At 34.8% G+C, this 10,260-nt stretch overlaps 1 long non-coding RNA gene across 1 annotated transcript; it reads right to left on the reverse strand.

Annotated features, from left to right (window-relative positions):
• Positions 1-2,248: 2,248 nt before the first annotated feature.
• Positions 2,249-4,391, reverse strand: LOC111615859. The gene is made up of 3 exons (XR_002755145.1): positions 2,837-4,391; positions 2,400-2,764; positions 2,249-2,325 (listed from the first exon to the last, which is right to left on the reverse strand). It is a non-coding gene; the product is annotated as an uncharacterized LOC111615859 (long non-coding RNA).
• Positions 4,392-10,260: the final 5,869 nt, after the last annotated feature.

Raw genomic sequence — 10,260 nt, forward strand, 5'->3', positions numbered from 1 at the left:
AATTAATATATTTTATTATATATAAGTTTAATTAAATCGGGAGGTCGGAAAGCGCAATTAAAATTTTAAGTTTCTTAAAATATTTAAAAATATACTGCCAGCTAGTATTCACCCTACTTTAAACCTTTGTCTTCCCGAGACATGTATGAGAATGTCCCGGGAAATCCGAGACCAGATGTTCTCAAGGTCATCCAGCTGTGTAAACAATGACTCATCAATGTCAAATTTCGCAGAAAGGCGAGACAATAGAAAATAAAGTTTGAAGCTATTTCTTCAAAATTAACACATTTCTTTCGTTTTTTCAGTTTTAAGTATTTTTTATGTTTAATTAAAAATTCCTTAATGCTCTACCTCTCCTGCCGCGGGGGAATTTCGAAAAATCCCTTCTTAGTGCGCGTTTTCATGACGTACCCTAACTGTGTACCAAATTTCATTTCTTTAGGTTCAGCGGTTTGCTCTGGGCTATGATGAATCAGTGAGTCAGTCAAGACAAGCAATTTTATATATATAGATTAGTTGGTTTAATGATTGTCTTCTGGAAAGCTCATAAAAACATATTTTTTGTGCTTAATTACTTTAAAAAATAACAGGAATAAATAGAGATCTAGCCTATTTGATTATATTTTCGCACTAAATTACTTCTATGTAATAAGTTGATTTTGTATATAATATAATTTAGAATTAAATTGACTTTAATGTTAAGTATAATTTATTGTAATTCGTAAATTTTCATACTTTTACTTAAATAAATTAGAACAAATTTTAAATTAAAATTAATTAAACATTTTAAATAAAATGGATGAATAAGGCAACGAAGCACATGGGCGATCAGTCAAGGGGATGCCAGCTAGAGGACTTTTTATGTTAAATAAGACGCTATTTACGAGTTAGAACGCGAATGAAAGACGGAAAACTATATGTGACCAATCCGTTGGTGAGGTGACAACCCGTTAAACAACTGCCAGTGTCAGGGTTTTAGGCACATGCGTATTTATATTTATTTTTTTAACTCTCTGCCCTGTGGGCACTAAGAGGGCCTCTTTTAGCAAGCCCATTATAAGTTCGGTCAGGCCCACAATGAGGCGAGATATGGTTCTACATATCCAATCGGACCACCCCCCAAAAATTCCTGGGGATTTTTCGACCCATCCGAATTCGAACCCGGGTCATCCAGAGCGGTAGGTTGTCACTTTGACCGCTGGAACGTCTGGACGATGGAGTTTCAAGTATTGGACCATTGATAAACATAAATTCGAAAATGCAGAATTTTAATTTATTTAAAATTAATTCGAATAAATAAACTTATTTTATTTAAATTTTAATCGATTTTGTTAATTAAATTTTTATAACAATTAAAGAAAAGTTAATTGGGCTGCATTTTGAAAAAATTGTAGACCTATAAATTCCCACTGTCGCCTGTCTGTCCGTCCAACTTTCCTTAACAGATGACCGGCACGACTCTATTATTAACAGAAAAGTGTGATGTACAGGGGCAAGCCACTACTAGCTTGAGATATTTTGAATTAAATGATTTCAAAATATGATTAAGAATTGCAGTTTGGCATTGTGACCATGTCACAAAAGACAATTGCTCGTAGTTATCGTTTGTTTGTGAAAGCTTTGGTTTCCACTTGTAAAAATATTTACGATAAAAACTACATTTTGATCTTTGTCGTGTTATGAACCAGAATAAACCACGCTGTGTGGTTCGTTATCTTCTGTATATATTTTGTCGCGCAATCTCTTGTACACTCCTTCACCAATTATGTGCTCTCCTATGCACGGGCCCCTTTATATCTATTGCCTTTACGCTCAGCAATTGACGCCCAGCAATGGCGCACCTTGTAATCTACATCCTTCCTCTTTCTCTTCCCCGTCGTCTCCCCCTTTCTTCAACCCCCTTACCTCCTTCCTTCCTCTCCTTCGCTGGCTATGCCTTTCGGTGCGGCCAGGATCTATCAACTAACTATGAACCAGAATATCAAAGTTAAAAACCCTTCTGAGAAGTAATAATAAGTTAATAATTGTGGGAAATAGGAATTTCGCTGTATACGTTCTCATTTCTCCGCGTTTTTTAAATGATTTATGCATGCTAAACTTGTAAACTTTTTGTTAAATTCAAGTTAAAATACTTTTATATATGCAATCCTGGAAAAAAGTTTGAAACCATCTGGTTTTCAAACTTCCCATTAAAATTAATTGATATTTTGAAAATATGTTGTTTTTAAGTACTGTATTAAAATAACCATAAACAAATATGAAGTAAAAATTTATTTTCGTATTTAAAAAAAAATCATATACAACAAATTATTCCTTGCAATTTGCCTGTAAAAGTTTGAGACCACGATTAAAAAAAAGTCACAAAAACAAAACATAATGGGAAAAACAATGTTTAATACTTGGTACAGGATTCTTCTCCTTCCCAATTCATCACCGAACGATTATTGATGCTAATGTCTGAAATTCCATTTAATCGATGCAAGATGTGTGATTACCAGAGCCCCTTCGGCCGCCAATTTAAAGTCTTTTAATCTTTAAAATTGGCGTTTCCACTTCCCGGGACGAGGACCCAGGGGTTGGATTTGTGGGAAGCGTGTGTTCGGGTTGTTTCATTGTGTCGAATTACACAGAACGAGGCGCTTGACGTGTAAGTGCGTGAGTGCGAGAATTCGAGTAAAGGTTAAACTGTATATATCTTCGTGTACAGTAGTGTTATGTCTGTGCGTGTGTGTATGTGTGTGATCGAAGAACATCTTCGGCATGTCTATAAATAGAAAACAGTAAATTACGATACGAGAATAAGACGTGTTAAGAAATGAAACGAAAGAGTTCTTACCATCGGAAAATATTCACTTGTACGATAAATGGCCACTTGGTCCTCTTCGTGGTAAAGTTGGGGAGGGAGATTGTCGGGATAAAAATCGTCTGGCGCACGGTTTTCCCGCGCTTTTCCAATTGTTCGACGAACGACGGTTGTCGCCATAGGAACAGCAATCGGACCACTTTTGAAGACTCGACCGCTGATTGGTTGAGAGGCATCACACCATCGGCGGACGTCTTGTAGAACTGCTAAGCGCTGATTGGTGGAATCCAATTCTGCTTCAATCCTATAAAAGGATTGAGTTGTGGCGGGAAGTTCAGTTCACTGTGGACTCAGAAAGTGGATTCACGTTTGGTCTTAGTTCGCCTAAGCTGGTCCCGAAGCTTGTCTCGTCTCATTGGACTGTAAATGACTTTAGAGATAGTTCGTCGCAAGGTGTCTTTTCGACGGACCTGTTGTGAAAAAACGAGAAGTTAATTCATTTATTACCTAAGGTCAAGATTATTACCTTAATCAGACAGTCTTTCTTCCCGAACAGTGTTATGAGAAGAGCGTAGAACCTGATCTAGCCTAGGCTAACCTAACGAACCCTAACCGGAAGCTCAATCCTCATAACAGCTATTTGGGAAGAAAGGTCGGCCGAATGTCGCGTCCGGTGAAGAAACGTGTCAAGTCCGTGGGTCACGTCCGGGTACGAGAGGTCACGTCCGTTAAAAGGTGTCATGTCCGGGTGAAAAGTGTCGAATCCGGTAAGAAAGTCGCAACCGGGGTGAAGAAGAGGAAATCGAAGAAGATCACCGCCTAGGCCAAGGTAACCGCAGCAACAAAACCACGGACAGCACGGTCCCTCAACTTCGGGGACTCTCTCCTCCGACTCCTCCCCGTTCCCACTTCGGCAAGGGGGTGGCGTCGCCGTCGCGGACGAGCTGTCACTTTCGACATCCTCCACAGCAAGGTCTGTGGCCGGATGACCCCCGAAGACCTCGGCCAAGCGCACTGGACCCAGGGTGTAGCGTCGCATCATCCCGACTCCGGGAGGATGCCACGCCACGCGCACTTGGCGAAAGTCTTCTTCACCCGCTGCGTGTCGCTCGTGGAGCCCCCGCTCCTCCAACGTCGTCCGAGGAACTCTCTCCTTCCGGCGCCACCGCCTGCCTCCGCCGGAACCGCCTCCAACAAAGCACCAACGTCTTCATCCTGTAAAAAAGAAAATTTGCAATTAGTCCAGTGAAAAGAAAAGCTTAAATTAATGCTTAAATTCTTTCGAGTAAAAGCAAACTGCTCACCGCAACCGCCTTTTTAAATCTAAAAGATTCGAATCCGAAGCGCAAACGGTCGACCATGGAACGATGTGCCGAGATGTCTTCTGGGACCGATTCTCCAAGTAATATTAAATAAATTCTTACGTCTAGTATCAATACGGACTAAGACTTACCTAAAAAATCTTCAATCTTCTCTGTAAAAGTCTTTAAACCGCAAATCGAAGAGCGAAAGAAAAGCACGTCCGATCACAACGAGAAACACAATCGAATTGCGATTCGTCATGTGTGACGTATTTCGAACAAACTTTAAAAAACGCGTCAACAATGTTCGAATTTCGTAAAAATTAGAATTTTTTTAAAAAATCAATTTTTAAATTTTTTTTAATTAATTAATTTATAATTATTTTTCTTTTTTAAATTTGATAAATAAATTATCTTCTGCATTTACATGGTGCAGAATGTCGACCGTGGAGAGGTAAAAGACGGATCTTTTTAAATTCTACGTCTCCAGGCTTGACCATCTCCGAAATTCGTTCGAATAAATGCCTTTTTCGTCCATTTTCGATCATGGCATGAAATAAATCAAATTCTTAGGATTTCGCTTTGCGGAAAGATTCCTCGGTCGCTGTCGGGGTTGCGGGTTTCGCCTATTAATACAACATCAAACTGGATAAAGTTAATATTAAAAATACCGAAAAACCTTTATAATACGGCCGAACGAAAATTAAGTCCGAGACAACGGGGAAATCGACGCAGAGGGAAACGATCGTTCTTTCTCCTTGAATTTCTGACTTTTTAAAGGATCTCTCCCCTAAATTCTTAATGTGATCGCTTAATTAATTTGACACCTCCATTCGACTTGTTCCGCAAGTGTTGATCCAACTTTGAAACTTTCGGTCGTATCTCTCATGCCATGATATTTTTTTTTATCAATATTTAAATCTCAACAGAAAGAAAATGAAATACGTAGTTTTTAAAATCACTGACATAATTTTAATATGGCCAAAATTTTTTAACTTGTAAAGATGTCGCGTATTCAAGAAGGTTGAAAAACACTGCTCTAGTGTATTGGACAGGATTAAAGAGATTGACGAATTAAGGAAGTAGCTGCAAATTTGGGTTACCGCAAAAGTACAGTACAATTGAAGGGCTAATAAAAGGTTATGAAAGAGACAAGAGATTAAGAACCAGAACATATCAATTTAAGATCACCAAGTTCACGTATAATAAAAACTTCAGGGACATCATGAAGCAAGTTTCAGACAAAAAAAGCTCCAAAATTGTTTACAAAAGAGGTCCTAATTTATACAGTATTCTCAGAACGATAAGGACAAGCTTAAGAAAGAAGAAACAGCGGGCGTGTATAAAATTCCCTTTGAAAACCAACAGCTAGGAATTATGAAGGACTATATTGGAGTCACTAGACGGAATTTGGCTATTAGGCTTAAAGAACACAGATATGACATTAGTAAAGGACATTGTACCACGGTTTTGTCAAGTATGGCACAAGCGGAGGCTTCAATAGTTAAATGGAATGAAGCATCTATTCTCAAGACTGTGCTGTCCCCATCGTTGACTTTGCAACATGAAATAATTGAAATTTATAAGAGTAAATTAAGAGACGGCTGTATCAATGCAAGGGATGCTGATGGTTTAGCTTCGGCATGGAAGTTCTTTGTAAAAGAAAAGTTAAAACACAAATTCTTAGTTCCTATCTTCCCTTTATAATGTGATGCTTTTTGATGTATATTTTTATGAATTTAATCCTTTTGTGCATTTAATCTTTTAGGTTTATTTTTATTATTTTTTCTTTTATATCGCCTTATTTTATTATTTATATTAATTTATTATATTATTATAGTTATTTTGTATATTGATTAGTTAATTTATTCTACGTTTTAATTTTGAATTTGTAATGTTTGAAAGTTCCGTTTTAACACAATTTTCAAATTTGTTCGATAGCCAGTCACCTGATGATGGCCTATTCCAGTAGGCTGAAAACGTTTGTGATTTAATAAATATTCTCAGCGTTATAAGGTGTTAAATGTTTTAATGAGGCTATTCTAATACTATGAGTATATATTTAATTTTTATTTAATAAACAGAAAATATATTAATAAACTGATTTCGAAGTATCCTATTTCTTTTTATTTCAATTATAGAGAATGGTTTATGGAAATGGATATAATACGATTGCCAGATTGATTTTCATATCTCGGTCTCTCAACTTTTCGCAAAAATTTCAGTCACCGCTCTTCCAGTTCTATTAAATAGCTTACAGCGTAAAAATATATAGATAATATAATGGTTTTTAATTGTAAATAAAATTGACTATAGAAAATATAATTATATTTCAAGTTTTAATAGTAATGAGTTCAGTTAAGTTGAATTTAGATTGATTTTTGAGTTGGACGTGTACTTGAAAGGTTATCTACCAATAAGAAGCTTATTAATAGAGATCTTAGAATTACTTGAGCAATATTACGTTCGCCTAAAGAATACTGGGCAATCCGTAAGTTATCTTTAGAGATTACAAATTTACGGGCTTTTATTTTTCCGGCTGTTATGTATATAACACGAGAAAGTGCTGGCATCTTGTCAAATTTGGTCCTTTCAATTGTCAATTTTGCAAATCTCGACGTTTTGAGCAAACTTGAACAAAAAGAAAAATTCAAAAATGTAAAAAACTCTGAATGTGTGTGGGTATTCTATTTTGTTTAATATAGCTCAGGAAAGGTGAAAGCTTAAGAAATGAAATTTGACTTGATTGAATTATCTTTTTCTATTCTGAAAAGCAACACTTTCGTTATCTGAAAAATAGAACATGCTATAATTTTTTAATTGCCGCGATTAATAAGTTGTCAATGACAGCGCTTACATCCAAATACAGTAAATGCTTTATTTTGTCAACTAAAATATTACTCGACCGAAATGGCTATTGTATTCTAGGAGTAACGGATTAAGTTGGGTAGCCACTGTTAATCGAATGATAAATATGGTAGACGTAACAGAAAATATAATTGTCGTATTAACAGAAAATATTTTGCTTCATTTTTACTCCCACCCCTTTTGTATACAATTAGTTATCACCATTGCATCCTCTCTCCACTTGCGCAATCATATGTACTGTACTGTACAATAAATGTCAATTAACGACAGAATATTCCAAAATAAATGAATTACTTTGTATGCGCAAACACTCGGATGACTTTCCCTCCTCCCATTTCGATGTCGTCGCAATAAATGCACGCGGCCTAAATCAAGCCAAAACTATTAGTAAATACTAACTGAAATATCAATGATCAAATATAAATACTAATTAAAACTAAAAAAGTAATAAATAAAACATTATACTTAATCACACAAATGTCGTATCATTTCATACGGAACATTACAGCTGTTCGAACATCGTATCAAGCTACACGAATATACGGAATTTCTTTGAGTAGTCACTGTTCCTTTGAGACAAAAGTGTGCTGTATCACTTCATAGGACTGCTTATGACCAACACACACATTTTCATTCTAAGAGGAAAGAACAACGCAATGATCAGGCCTGTTCCACTGTAGGCGAAAAGTAACTGTTGATTTTGGTGCTGCTTGACAAGCAACTTATACACTCACCAACATTCTCACTACCTTCCACACTGCCATATTCTGCTACACACAGCTACCGTAACCCTGTATGTGCACTGTTGAAGTCTGAAACACTATTCGTTGATTGTTCTGCAGCAACTGTGTTATTATCTTCAACAACTTGTAAAATGATTGATTTGACTCCTCACTAGGTTGAACATCCAAGCGTCCACTTTCCTCGAATCAATTGATCATTCTCCCAGAACTCGTAAAGTTGATGAAATTTGACGTAAATTCTTACAACGGCGGAATTCTCGAAATGTACCCGCATTCTTATTGTTGTTTTATTATAACAACGTCAGAAGAAATGCGTGATTTGGATAGGTGATGGCCATCATGGCTGACAAAATTACATTCAACAGTTACGACTATATTTATATCCAGAACTTGGCTGCGACACGTGTGCTTAATGCAAAGGAAGCCGCATTTTCGTTGCTTGCAACGTTAAAAATGCCATATCAATGAGTTTTGGTACTAATCTTTTTATGGAATTGTCTTACGCGTGTCCCGAAATGTCACCATACCAGAGTTGGTTGCATTTGGACTGCTAAATATCTGTCTAGAGACGTTGAAGAGTGTAATTGGATTAAGTTCACTCGGTATTTAAAATACCTTGAATTTTCTTTACAAATTAAATTTTTAAATTTTATGTAACGTACGTAGAACGAATAATTACGACTGATATTTAATGATTCTAAATTATTAATTTATCTTTGATTCAGAAAATATTTAGACCAAAACATTTGGCAAGTTCTACCTACATAAGAATTTTCTGTGTATATCTCCGAAATAAATGGATTTATTTAAAATATGAAAATTTACATCAATTTTCGATTATTTTGTTACAAAGTAACTCATTATTTGGATTTGTTTTATTAACTATGAAATATACAGATTTACTAAAGAACAAATAATTTATCTCCAGCATAATTCCTAAATTATTTATTAAAAATATAACAATATTCTTGAGTGTATAAATTCTTATTGTAAAAATTATCATCATCAAATATTGATGACGATAAAAGTTTATATCCCAGGTAAATAATTTTAGTTTCTCTAACAGGATCGAAAATAAATACAATTGCCATTCGGACCTCTGACAAAATCTTTTCTACATCCACAGGAAGGTGGTCTGCAATCAGCAGTGCAAGCTACATTTGGAGTTCTGCAGCTTCCATCGCAAGCTCCACATCTTTTAAGTTCTTCATTTGGTCCACAAACTATATAATATAACATTAAAATGATAAAAAATCAATCATATTATTTTGAATTATGTTCGTAATTTTATGTATATTTATAATACAGAGTGCATTTGGAAATAATTGAAAGGCTATAATAGAGAACTTTTTACTTGAAAAATCTTATTCCATTTTATAATGATTTAATGAGATCATTAGATAAGGCAGCTTGTTGTAGGTGGGTTTGAATAAGTATATACAGTACATATATTCAGTATTCAAAATATATACATATATTCTATTTAGACAAATGTCTTTATTGAAAAAATAATAAAAAAAAAAAAAAACTTTTATAACTAACAACTACTTATGCCATTTTACTTTTTATCAGACTACATAAAAGCCACAAATACACGCAAGTTCTTTCACCTTTAAGCTACCTTGGATCGATTTTTTAGTTTATTTACTTAGAATTTATCAAACGGACAGGAGACTTTCGAAAATTATTCTAATTAATGTTAAATTATGTATCGTTGTTTACAATATTTTTATCATAAAGTTTGAAAGATTTATAATTGTTAACAATTAATATTAATATTAATTAATTAATTATTAATTAATATATATATAATATATATATAAATGGACATGTATGTCCCTATATCTCACTTTTTCGCCAAAACTACACATCGCACGTGAATGGTGTTTGTATGTGGTGGTAGCCCAAGTCTCCATTCGTGAAAAGGGATGGTTGCGTCTCGATAGCTATAAGGGTGCGGGAGATATGAGGCTGAAAGTGGTTGAAAGTGGTTGAAAGTGGCTTTCTATTTCGAACGTTTTGTTCGATTTTTTCGAATTTGTTCGAATTAAATTCGAACATAAAATTCGAATTGGTTCGATTATAGAACGATTGAAAACGTTCCAGAAACGTTGAAATTTGTTCGTTTGACTAAACGTAAAAATTCTCTAATTAGCCTGGAAACGAGGGACCTAATTCTTGCATTCTGTGAAAACGGGTAAGATTGGCTATAATGTAATAATCTTAATCTTCACTATCGTTACTTTTTGCCCAGCGAAGCGGGTCCTTGCAGCTAGATTCTAGATTACTTAGAAAAACAGTCTTTTATATATATAAAAAAACTATACTATTACAGATAAAAACCCAGCGAAGCGGGATCTTGCAGCTAGTTAAATTATAAAAACGTAAAAAGCAAGAATACAAAATAAAATTTTCAAGAAAGAAAGACTATTTTCAGCTCGTTTCGTTAATACTAAAATTTTACAAACTTTTTAATTAGAAAATTTATTCAATTTATTACATATAATTTAATTATAATTATATAAAATTACATTAAATAATTCCT

The sequence above is a fragment of the Centruroides sculpturatus genome, unplaced genomic scaffold (assembly GCF_000671375.1).
Source record: "Centruroides sculpturatus isolate CEXI.00-Female unplaced genomic scaffold, Cexi_2.0 scaffold2529, whole genome shotgun sequence".
Classification (NCBI taxonomy): domain Eukaryota; kingdom Metazoa; phylum Arthropoda; class Arachnida; order Scorpiones; family Buthidae; genus Centruroides; species Centruroides sculpturatus.